This window comes from Dendrobates tinctorius, unplaced genomic scaffold (assembly GCF_039654945.1).
Source record: "Dendrobates tinctorius isolate UK_male_01 unplaced genomic scaffold, ASM3965494v1 ptg000120l, whole genome shotgun sequence".
NCBI classification, from domain to species: domain Eukaryota; kingdom Metazoa; phylum Chordata; class Amphibia; order Anura; family Dendrobatidae; genus Dendrobates; species Dendrobates tinctorius.
The window spans coordinates 5817338-5830598 of record NW_027361788.1 but is presented as its reverse complement, the minus strand read 5'-3'; the positions used below and the strand labels follow the sequence as shown (position 1 = coordinate 5830598).

The window sequence follows — 13261 nt, the reverse complement described above, 5'->3', positions numbered from 1 at the left end:
AGGAACATCCGGAAAAAAATCCCCGTTGCGGGAGAGGATACGTGGAGGGACACTCGCACATGCTCGCCCGTTGTTGGTTTGGGGAGATCGGACCCTTTCAATAGGATCCGTCCTCCCTATCTCATCTTCATGTGGAAAAAAAAAAAAAAGGAACATCCGGAAAAAAATCCCCGTTGCTGGAGAGGATACGTGGAGGGACACTCGCACGTGCTCGCCCGTTGTTGGTTTGGGGAGATCGGACCCTTTCAATAGGGTTCGTCGCCCCTGTCTTATCTTCATGGGGAAAAAGAAAAAAAAAAAGAAAAAGATCAGTCTTGAGACAGACCGACGTGTGCCTCCAACAGACACTAAGCAAAAAACAGGCTTCCGCCCGCAATTGGGGCGAGGGTGTATACGGAGGAGGCGCTAACCTCTTTTTTTCACTTAGCGTCAGCCGCCAGTAGCATACACCCACAGTATCTGTGTCCCCACAGTACCTGTGTCAACCAATGAGGCGAAACAGAAAAAAAAATCCAACTGTGACTTTATCACGTTGCTCTAGGAGTGGCAATACGACCCCATTCACCTGCATTATGCTGCGAAGTTGCAGCTGCACAGAGTGATGATTTGGCTGCAAGACCAAGTCTTAAAGGGGGTCACTCGATGTTAGGCTAAGTTCACACTAGGCGTTTTTGAAGCATTTTTTTAATGCAAATTTTTAGCTGCGCTTTACAGTACCAGCAAAGCCTATGAGATTTCAGACATCTCATGCACACACATTGGTTTTTGTCATCAGGATTTTCTGCTTTGCATGGTTTTTTGCACAATGGAGCATGTCACTTCTTTCAGCAGTTTTTTACTCATTGAAAAAAAACATAGGTATCAGGCTTTGCTGCGTTTTTTATGCCAAAACCTGATTCTGTGCACCAGGACTTTTTTTTTTCTTTTCTCCAGCTCTAAACTTTATCAGCATACTCAAGAGACAGATGTAGCATGCCAAAACTGCTGCAAAACGAAACACAAAGCAAAAAATGCAAGAAAAACCATGGAGAACATGATTGTTTCTGCAGTTTCTTTCCTGCCAAGGTATGTTCTCAGTGGATACAGATTTTCCGCCACAGGTTTGAGTGCAAATATCCATTGCATATTACAGTGCCAGCAGACTGGATGCAATCTTAATAAATCTAACCACACAAAAAAAAAATGGTGAAAATTGACCCAAGTTCCATATGTGAATTCTGTATCGTGCCAATTAAGGCTAAGTGCACACAGTGGGGATTCAGCTGCAGATTTTTCTGCACGGATTTGCAGATAAAACCGCAGGTAAAGTGACCTGCGGTTTGACACCTGGACAATGGAACAGGTGTCAAATCGCTGCGGAATCCGCAGAAATAATTGACATGCTGTGGATTTAAAACCGCAGCAAATCCGCAGCATCTGCACTGCGGTTTTTAAATCCCATTGCTTTGCTTTGTACTGTACAATGCCTGCGGAACTGCTGTGGATCCGCAATGTGTGCACATACCCTTACACTGCACATTTTATTCTCTGCAATGCAAAGGGTCAAATCTGCTCCAATTCTGTGCTGAAAAAAAACAAAAATAATCAGCGCCATCCAGCTAATCCGCTGCACATGTACCATAATCAGACATTTACGTCTTGTAATTTGAATGGCCACAATGGCAATACACTATGAGGATCATGTCTTTCTTTTTTTTTTTTTTATTTGGGGGGGGGAATAACAGGGCCACTTAAAAGTAATATCTTGTAAACACTTTCCTGAGTTCTTCCCCCGGAATATAACCGTGGACTGATTCCAGATTTTGGTGTTACCATTTCACTTTTCAAAAACGTGCGCCTCTACACGGTCGGACGCAGACAGGTATGTCCACGGTGAAATAAATAAGACCAAATTCTGTGAAAAGAGAAAGTATTTCAATATTGATATATTTACTAATATTGCATCCGCATGTTCTGCTGCGCTTTACAGAGCTTTTATCTGTGATTATATATTTTTAGATGTATTATTTTTTCTATCTACACTTGATAAAGCATGTAGTTTTAATTCCTTTGAGTAGAACTGAAACCACAGAGATTTTTGTAAGCTTTGTGCTTACATTGGAATAGGAAGATTTCATTTTCAAGCTAATGCGAAAACCATTTATCGTACATTGTTTAGCCAAAACAAGAAAAAAAAAAATTGGAAAGTTATCTAGATAATCAAAAACCAGAACATCAGAGCTCTCCGTTTTCAACCTATGGCAGGATTTCTGAGAACCAAAAGAAAAAGAAATATTGCAGGAGAATTTTAAGTATTTCCCAAACCAGTGGACAGTGGCCACATTTCTCAGCTCCAAAAAAGGAAAACACCAGAAATTCTTAAAACTGCGAAAGTCACCACCTTAACCAGTGAGGTACCGAGTGGTGAGTAAAGACTACACACATGAAAAACCACATGTAAAAAAAAAAATACTCATTATGATTAAAAAAAAAGTCCTAGGTTCCTCTGACATTTAGCGGATTTTTAAAAGAAATGTGTCATCAGAAAATGAACTTTTGTTTAAATCAGGTTTCATTTTTTACAACTTTTGGCAATGTTTTATATTTTCCACACCACAATGTATCAATGTAAAGAGATATCTTGCAATTTTCACACTGGCCAATGAGGCTGTTTTAGACTCCTATAGTTTCAGGAAACAACACATGTACAAGACATTAGCCGCAATGAACAAACTGACCCTATCTTTTGAGCTGAAGCATCTAATGATCGTGTGCAAAGGTCATTATAAAGGAAGGGGGAGCAGGTGAGCTATGACTTCACGTATTGTGATTGGTGGATCCTGTGTTATCCGCTGTGTATAGAGGCGTTACATGTCATTGTAATTCTGTCTCTGATGATAAGGAGCCTGCTGAAAACTGTTCCTGAAAAGACAGGAAGTATGAGTCTAATAAAGTCCCAGTGGCCACAGTGAAAATTACAATTTATTTTAAATAAATGATAATTTAGATGGTGAGCCCCAATGTACATACAGAGCTTTTCTTCTGGTTTGGTTCTATAAGCGAAAACACATATTCCAGACAGGACATGCCATCATTTTTACTATTTTTCCAACATGAAAAAAAAGCCTGTATGTTGCTGTATCAAATTGGAGCCGTATAATAGAGCTGTTGAAGCCCCATGCACTTGTAAGAGTGCCATGATCACCTCCATACAAAAAGGAGCCATAAAGTGACCTTGCACATGAAGTCCTTTTGCAAATTTTCTCATGTCGAGCTGGACGCATGATGCAATAACGTCTGCGGAGCGGAATAAAACATTTTTTTTCACCTCATCTCTCCATTGCAGAGATATTAGCAATCTAATATTGGCACCTGATGAGTTAACACCCACTTAAAGTTATCACTGGGGGTGTTGACTTCTCCCTTTATGAGTTGCTATCTGATCACATCCACTTGGACTTTGCAATCATAGTATTTGACACCTAATGAGTTAACACAAACTTGGACTTAAATTTAGTTATCAGACAGTAACACACAGGAGAAGTCCACGCCCCCAGTGAAAACTATCTGATAACACCCACTTGGACTTAACAAAAGTTGACTCATTAGGTGCCAAATACCTTGATTGCGAACATCTTCACAATGGAGACGCGAACCCCCCTCCCCCCCCCAAAAAAAAAAAAGTTTTATTCTGCTCTCCAGAAACGATCACATTGCGTGTTCAGCTCAACATCAATAATTTGAAGAAAGGTCTTCTTTAAGGGGTTTAAAGAGATCAATTATATTCTATCTTATCACTCCTGCTTCACTGGGTCATCAACGGTGTTTCCAAAGAAGTTTGATGTCAGAAAGTGGCGACAGTCTTCAAATGGCTCCGAAGCCACAGTCCTGTTTTCTACAGGAAGACACTGTAGCCACACAGACATCCATTCAACTTATCATCTGACTTGTCACAAAATCATACCATAACCCAAAGTGAAAAACCAGTGTAACACTTCTTGCAAAGGCAGAAAGAAAAGGCTTTTTTCACACATCAGCCCTCAAACCTGTAACCTTGTTTAATTACATATCACGCAGATACATTTGCTTTGCGTTACAATATTTCCATAAAAAATAATACTGTTACATTTGGAAGTTAAAAAAGTGGAGAAATTGTTTGTCTTGAAGTGACCCGTTGCCCACCAAACTAGATGACACTAAACAGTGCTGTGCAAAAGTTTTAGGCGGGTGTGGAATAATGATGAAAAGAATAGATTACTTTTATCAATTAACAAAATGCAGAGAGAAGGAACAAAAGAGAAATCTAAACCATATTAATATTTGGTGACCGCTTTGTTGCCTTCAAAACAGCAGCATTTCATCTCGGTACTTGTACTTGCATGTACTTTTTGAAGGAATTGATCAGAGAGGTTGTTACAAACATCTTGGAAAACTGACCACAGATCTGTGGATGTCACGTGTGCAAATCCTTGTATCTCTTTCTGTGATCCCAGACAGACTGGAAGATGCAAGATAAGGACTCTGCGGGGGCTGGGTCATCACCTCCAGGACTCCTTGTTCTTTATGCTGAAGATGGTTCTTAATTACATTCAGGGGCCCAAGAAGTAATGTGGCCACTTTCACCTCCAAAGCAGCAAATGATCAATATTTTGTTATTGCACAGGGGCCCTCTTCTATCGGTGTCCAGCCCTGAGGATCTTGGCTCCATGTTTGGGGTTGTTGTATGGCTGCAGAATAAAGTTGGAGCCAATCAGACACCGTCTGATAGTATTGTATGATGGAGAATTAGCTGCCGGTATTTGAGGACACCATTAACCCTGACCATATACCCAACTACTTCCTGAAATGCAGACTCAAATTAACAAGAACCCTCCATTGCGGTTCACTGTTCCCTGCAGACTCATTGTATGGCTCTCCAGCCCTTCGGCGAATAAACTACCTTCTGCTATATAGCCAAATATTTCACATTTTGACTCTTCAGTAAATATCAGCTGCTGCCTTTTTTCTGCAGGTTTTTCGTGCATTGTCGAGTTGCTTGGCCTTGTTTCCATGTGGAAGGTGTGGCATTTTAGCCGCAATCCTTTCACGAAGACCATTTCTAGCGAGACTTCACCAAACAGTAGATGGGTGTAGCTGGGTCCCAATGGTTGCTGCTGAAGGCACTGCTGGACACCTTTGAATTTTTAAGGGAACTAAGCATGTTGTGTCTCATTTACAACACTAAGCTTCCTTGGCTGATCACTGCGATTATGGCCCTGAATAGAGTTGAGCGACTTTGGTCGGATCGGGTTTCGTGAAACCCGACTGAAACAAAATGTGAGACGGATGAAACTGATCCGACTAGGGCTAAAAAAAAGTCGGAGTTTAGTCCGAAACCCGACCCCAATGCAAGTCAATGGGGAAAAAAAGTCGGCATTGAGCAGATGACATTCATCCACTCAATGCCGACTTTTCTTCCCTATTGACTTGCTTTGGGGTCGGGTTTCGGACGAAACTCTGACTTTTTTGCCCTAGTCGGACCAGTTTCATCCGACATAAATTTTGTTTCAGTCTGATTTCACGAAACCCGATCCAACCAAAGTCGCTCAACTCTAGTCCTGAACATTGCCCATTTCTTGGTGTCCTCAATTCTGAGAAATAAAGGCAGATACTTATCCATCAGCCAATGCCATCAGGGGGCATCAGATTGGCTCCAAATTTATTCTGCAGCAGGACAACGACCCCAAACTTACAACCAATGTCATTAATATATATCTTCACCATAAAGAAGAAAAAGGAGTCCTGAATGTGATGATGACATGACCCCCATAGAGCCATGAAAACCACAGATAGAACATGTGTGGCGGAAAATGTATATCTGAATGAAGCCTAACTCTTACACATTTGCCAAAGTCATGTGAACATAAGATGCCTTCTCCCTACACCAAACTACGCTGCGGCCATTAGGCATCTTATTTTCCCAGCATTGCTTCCAGTGGAGAACATCTACCCAACATGGACATAAGAATTTTCCATCTTCACAAATTCAAATATGACCTCCACGTAAATTCAGGAATGGGGATCCGAACACGACCATGAAACCTACATGAAAGACATCTTAATAGAGAGATTGTGAATAGCCTTGATAGGCGGAGCTCATCACAAACCTCAATTTCTGCAAGATGGTCCAACGATTGTAACCCAATTGATCAGAAGACAAACGATGTTGAACTTTGGCATTTTAAACTCAATAGAATTGACAAAGAGCAGCGCATGTCTATCATCATCACCCCAAAGACAATAAATGTATTGGCACAGTGCTTCATTGAACTCCTCCCGGCTGCGGTGGGAACCACACTAAGCTAATGTTTAAAGATGACCTGTTACCATGTACAAGTGCCCAGATTTTACTCTTATTATTTTCCTGCTGCTCTGCTGAGGTTTTTTTTTTAAATCCATGATACAGTTCCAGATATATGGGTTTTTTTTTTTTATTTAGTGCTACTTTTTATGGTCTTTCCAAGGGGGCGTGATTTACAGGGTAATCATGCAGAGCAAACTAAAGACATGCCCCAGAGGATCCTGTAAGCCACGCCTCCTTAGTGAAAACCGTAAGCATTATCACTAATTAAAAAAAAAACAAAAAAAACACATCTCGGGAACCATATGGCGAATTACAAAGAACAGTAGAATACTCAGGTGAGCAGCGAAAATAAAATAGCAAAAACTGGGTTCTTCTGACCAAGTGGCAGGTAATTAAAGGGATAAAAACAGCTTGGTTCACTTCTGTACGGGATGGTAAGTGGAGAGGTTGACGTCACATCTACAGATAAGTGGTAGGTCTCCTGCGAAAGTTGCGGGGATCAGGCACATTTGCTATTCATTGGATTAGAACAGTTGCTGCTTGCACATATTCCTGAAGCCGTCACATCACCGACCCCACTCACTTCCCAGACTTGGATTACCCCTTTAACATCGATCCTGTGAATTATCAATAGCCACTGTGGACTGGAATACCCCCAAAGAACCACATAGACACAAATAGCCCAAAATACCAATAAAGGTGCCAGGGGTCTGAGCAACGTTGATCACACCTGACGACCTGTCAATGTCAAAATCTAAAAAAAGTTCAAGCTGTAAGAAATATGCACGAAGAGCTTTACTTCTCTTCCGATGATCCGAAATATCGATCACCGCGAGAAGATTCACAATGCCGGCCTAAAACTTGTCCATTGCTGGTCTCATAGTGCGGGTGCCTTACCGTAGAAGCCAGTGAGACACCAAGCAGAGGATGGTTTCAATGAATGCCAGTAATGGTCCAAATAAGACAAATATGCAAAACTGATACCGGCAAGCGAATATTTCCCAGAAATGCTTAAGTTGCAACGTGTTATATGCAGAGTGCATGAGCGCGTGTATGTGTATGTTTTTTTCTTTAGTCATGGGATGTGTCAACACAGCTGATGAAACAGATAAACCCCTCCGAAGCGTGAAAGTGAAGCGTTAGACCAGAAATACAGAGAGGGGGGGGCATCCACTGATGCCGAGATATCTAATGGTACAAGCTGAAGAATGCAAACTCCTCTCTACTACTCGTCTACTCCGTGCCTACATTGGCAGGAGCCCCCAACTATTCGAGGTGGGGCCATAATGAGGAACAGGCGTACTAGAATACTGCGCACAACTGTGCCAGGCATGTTAGGAATTGAGCAATTCATGTAAAAGATGTGTGTACAAACGAGCACATGGAGAACGTTACTCCTCTGCCCCGACATTTCATCATAAAAACAGAAATATCCGTAAATTCATGAATCGTCGCAATCTGCAGAACATAAAGAGGTTTCACACATCTTCATATCTTTCTACATCCTACTCTTCATGGCTTGGGTAGGAAAGACTCTCAGACTTCATCTACAAAACTCGGACGATTTCAAACCACATGGTCATCTGTGTGCCCGGATTTTACATCAATATTTTAAAACGTATTTTCCTTGCTGAATAACTACAATGTATCCGTAAAAATCGGATGTGATACGGATGTTCCTTACGGGATCCGACTTTTTTGCATACCCATAAATTTGGATGGATGAGTCTCATCTGATACCTGGAAGACAATAGCGCATGCTGCCATATTTTTTTTTCAAGTGGAAACTTGGTCCTTGTGAAAAAAATTGTCATCTGAACAACTCTAGTGAGCTACACTGGTCTGTATTTTTTAACTCAGACAGGACACATCAATATTATATGCTTCTCTGAAAGTGTGAAGTTTTAGAAGCAGAGAGTGGTCCTACTCAAAAACTCCGTCTAGTTGACATTTCTGCTGCGCTCCAAAACCTCAGCAAAAAAATTCATCAAGAGAACCCTTTGATGAATCTGGTCCTCAGTGTGCATAAAGCCCTAAAGGAACTCAACCAGCAGGAAAACCCTTTAAAAATTAGAATGCAATTAAAGGGGTGTAGCCATAAACATTTTTCAGGTCTCCAAAAGATTGCAAATTAGTACTGCAGAAAAAGAATCGCAGGTCCCATCTCAGAGATCCGTGGCCACCAGACCAGAGTACTACAAACCTTCTACTTCTTTATCTATGACGCTCATGGCGCCTCTTCCGATTAGCAGGTCTTGTGCCATCAGTAAGTGGGATCTCCGGTAGTACGAGGTCTGCAGTGCTCTGGTCAGGTGGCCACCGACGACTGATGTGGCCGAAGGACCAGTGTCCTATGATTCTTTTTCACAACTCTATTGATAATACATGCTGAATCAAAAAGGACTAGTGATGAGCAAACGTGCTAGGATAAGGTGTTATCTGACTATACTCGAGTGCTAGAGTGTCTTCGGCGTGCTCGAATAATATGCTTGAATCCCCGCGGCTGCATGTCTCGCGGCTGTTCGACAGCCTCAACACATGCAGGGATTGCCTGTTTGTTAGGTTATCCCTTGTGTTGTGACTATCGAACAGCCGCGAGACATGCAGCCGTGGAGATTAGAGCACGCCGAAGACACTCTAGCACTCGAGAATGCTCGGAGAACACCTTATCCCAGCACGTACACTCATCATTATTAAAGAGGTTAAATTACAGATACAAAAACAAGAAGTGGAATTAGTGATACCACTAATCTTATAAATGAGTGTACTGGAGCCCCTCGTCTCTTCATTTAAGTGCCCATTATAAATGTACTAGATAGGGGCTCGGCCAAGCTATATGACATAAGTATATCGTGCAAATCCCCGAGCCACGCGATGATTGAAGAACAAGGCTCAGCTTGTGGTCAACAAATTTCCTGTCACCTCAAACTTTTTTTTTTCTTTTTAGCTTTCAGTGCTTCTTTTATACAAAGCTTAGATTCAGTCAGCAACTTCAAGTACTTTGTTACGCTGCGTCACCCTTTTACCGGAGCGGCTTCTGCAAGAAGTTTTTACTCCTGATGTTGACTCACCATGGGGAACTTGTTATCAGTTAATGGGCCGCAGATATGAAGGATGATGGCTTACTGGAAGGGCGGCCGACCACAGAGGTGTAATACGGCTGCGCGCGGATTCATGAAGGGTGATACAAATGGAAATTCAGCAATGCAGGGTAATGTAGTCACCCCTATCATCAGATTACATTTGTGTACTAGGCTGGTGTTTATACATCACAATGTGAGCTATAATGTAGCAATTGTCCCAAGAACCAAACATTGCAAAAAAGTCAATAAAAAAAGGACTGAACTACTGCATCAAGCATTAAAGCTTCTAAAGCTATGTTCACACATTGCATTTCTGCTGCACTTTTTATGCAAATTTTAAGCTGCTTACATAAAGCAGATATTGCTTAGCAGTTGCTTCGTTTTTTGCTGCGTTTTTGCACTTACCCATTGCTTCCTATGGGTGAAAAAGATGCTGCAAATACACTGAAAAAAAAATGTTGAAAAAAGCAACATGACGGGTAGCACGGTGACTCAGTGGTTAGCACTGCAGCCTTGCAGCGCTGGGGTCCTGGGTTCGAATCCCACCAAGGACATCATCTGCAAGGAGTTTGTATGTTCTCCCGTGTTTGCGTGGGTTTCCTCCCACATTCCAAAGACTTACTGATAGGGATTCTAGATTGTGAGCCCAATCGGGGACAGCGATGATAATGTGTGCAAACTGTAAAGCGCTGCGGAATATGTTAGTGCTATATATAAAGATTATTATTATCATGCTGCAGTTTTAAAAAAGCAGCAGTTTTCCAAATCGGTCAGGAAAATAAAACCAATGTGTGAGCATGAAATTTCTAACTTTGCTGGTACTGCAAAACGCAGGTTAAAATTTGCATTAATAAAGCAGGAAAGAAAAATTGCAAAAACGCAATGTATAGCCTAAGGCTCTGTGCACACAAAGTTGTTTTTAAAAACACCCAGTGGGTGAAAGAAGTGACCTGTCCATTCCTCCGGCGCTTTCTGTTTGGAAGACGCTCTTGTACTTAATATATGAAAGTCAAAGAGAAAGATCAAAAGCAGCGATGCCCATATACATTAGGTGAATGTCAAACAAACCCAACGATTTTGGCAAAACAATCTAATGCATATTGAGGTGCCTGGATCTGCTGTGAAGGAAAAGAAGGATTAGGCATATTGGTTTTCAACATGCCCAATCCTTTGTTCTCAATTGTAATGAACGGCAACAGCTAATTCTCGTCTCTTTATTGAGAATGCGTGCGACCTCAGCTGGAGAGCAAGTATGTCTGTATATGGGGGAATCGAGAGGAATACATGTCGATCACTTACAGTGTAGTGTCTAAGACAAAATATTGCTAAAATGCAATCGGTCACCAGGTAAAAATTTCCCAGTCATTGTCACTATAGTTAATAATAAATAATAATAACAACAACAATAATTTAAAAAAACCGTTTTCTGGCATATTGCCAGATGTCCAGGTATCAAGGTCCCTAACGATCACAGTGTTGTTGGTGCAAATCTTCTCGCAGGCCACATCAACCATTTGTGGCTGCTGCACTAGAGTTGTCAGGTGGGAGTGTCATGAAAAGAAGGGGCCGGCGTGTCCGGCGCAAGAGAGAAGGGTGCGACGTTTCCGGCGGGAGAGAAGGGGGTCCGGCGTGTCCGACGGGAGAGAGGGGGGTCCGGCGTGTCCGACGGGAGAGAGGGGGGTCCGGCGTGTCCGACGGGAGAGAGGGGGGTCCGGCGTGTCCGACGGGAGAGAGGGGGGTCCGGCGTGTCCGACGGGAGAGAGGGGGGTCCGGCGTGTCCGACGGGAGAGAGGGGGGACCGGCGGGAGAGAGGAGGGAGAGAGGGGGGACCGGCGGGAGAGAGGAGGGAGAGAGGGGGGTCCGGCGTGTCCGACGGGAGAGAGGAGGATCCGGCGTGTCGGGTTTGCAATGTCTGATCCCTTTATCAATGAGATAGTCTGACAGCGGCTCACTTCGGGAATGTTTCCACGGGGCGTATTCCTTCAGTTTTTGCTGCGGATTGGACGCTGCATACAGCCGCAGTGTCCAATCCGCAGCTTCCAGATGTTCCAGAATAGTGGAGGAGATTTTATGAAATCCCATCTCCACTATGCGTGCAGGGCCGCATCCAGCAGCCCTGCGTATCCGGACATGCGGCACGTCTTTCCAGACTGCAGTATGTATTTATCTTGCGGAGACGCTCCGTCTATGTATAGGATGCAGTGATTCCGCATGTGTTAAATGAACACATGCGGAATCATCGTGCGTACAACAGGGGGCAGCGCTTTGGGAAGAGCGAGGTATCCGCTGCGTCCAAAGCGCAGGGATTCCGGCCCGTGGAAACTCACCCTTATAGAGACAGCCATGTAATCGGGGTCTTACGATCTAGAAATTAGTGAGGTCTCATCTCCCTGATCCGCACAATTCAAATCTTCTTGCTTGTCAATAATGATGGTTAGGCCGGAGTCACACTAACGATAAAATCGGACGAATGCAATGCGATAAAAAAAAAAAATCGCATTGCATTCGTCCCAATGTTATTCTATGGGGCAGATCCCATCATCTGTTTTTTTTATCGGATCCGTTCCTCGGACCGAGACAATCGCAGCATGCTGCGATTGTCACCGATTTTCGGATCGGATTCGCCAATGCAAGTCTATGGGGGCGAGAAAAAATGGCATTGAAAACGCACCACACGTGTGACTTGCGATTAAATCACAAGACTTCTCCAGGTCAACATGTAAGAGCATCAGGCATTGGCATTGGATGTCAATTTGATGCTTAGATGCAAATAAAATCGGTTCATCGCCGGAAATTCTGATGACAGACGGATCTCTGGACAAGAAATCTTTGTGCGATTTCGTACCGTTAAAATCAGTCCGAATTTTTAATGGTTGTGTGTGACTCCAGCCTAACTCTTGTATTATATGAAGAAATCGTCACACAACGGATCAAGTGAGGGCACACTGGGCAGAATCTGCTGGGATTTGTAGTCCCTCGCTGATATCGGTGGTAAAATAAGTGATATTTTTCTTCTTTTTGGGCAATGACTGTCAGTGCTAAATGCTGCAGATCGGCACGAAGTCGGTGAGAACTCCGTATAAAAAGAGGCGACACGGACAGAGATCGCTCCGTGCTGCTGCAGGAAACGGGGTCCGCAAAGTGCCAACAAGTGGCCACCAAAACCCAATCATCCCGACTGCCATTGGGGAATTGCTACACAAGCCACTGCCCCGTCCATGCTCAGCAGGAGAAGGTGTCAGAAACATCTGTGCGACATATTCCCCGTGTGCAGCGTCCATGCGCCTGTGTACACGGAGCACAGCCCGCGCACACTGCTGGACACGCCATGGTTTGCTCACAGGGTAAAGTTAGTAGATTAGTTACAGTCACTTTCCGCCGCGGTTGTCGGTCCCTACTTTGTCCGCGGTCTCTCCGGCTCCGGTGTCTCTGCTCCAGCAGCTCCTCTCCGACGCAGTCAGGACGCGCGCTCCCGGCAGACTTCCTGTGCGCGACCCCGAGAGGAGACTTCAGGGAGGAACCGTCCGCGAGCACAGCTGCCGGGCGCAGGTAAGGGGGTGCCGGGCACGGGTGCAGGAAGAAGGGCGCCAGGTACAGGAACGCAAGTAGAGGGACACCGGGCACAGGTACAATAGTGCAGGCTGTTGGGCACAAGAACAGGAGTTTATGTAAAGGAGCGCTGGGTACAGAAGTGTAGGTACAGGAGTGAAGGCAGGCACAGATACAAGAGTGCAGGTACAGTGGTGCCAGGCATAGGTATTTGGGTACCAGGTACAGGGGCATGTACATTGAGAACAGCGGTCAAGAACAGATTTTCATACTTTACCTAACCATAGGGGCGCCGGGTACAAGTACA

At 43.8% G+C, this 13261-nt stretch overlaps 1 protein-coding gene across 5 annotated transcripts in view; it reads right to left on the bottom strand.

Moving 5' to 3' along the window:
• NEK6 (NIMA related kinase 6) overlaps nucleotides 1-12967 on the bottom strand; it is a 247120-nt gene extending 234153 nt beyond the window's left edge. For 4 of the 5 annotated variants that reach the window (XM_073590703.1, XM_073590702.1, XM_073590708.1 and 1 more), the window contains exon 1: nucleotides 12804-12967. The gene's annotated coding sequence lies outside the window, so the exon portion shown is untranslated. The remainder of the gene's footprint in view (nucleotides 1-12803) is intronic. The other variant, XM_073590706.1, reaches the window with a different exon arrangement.
• Between the last annotated feature and the right edge of the window lie 294 nt (nucleotides 12968-13261).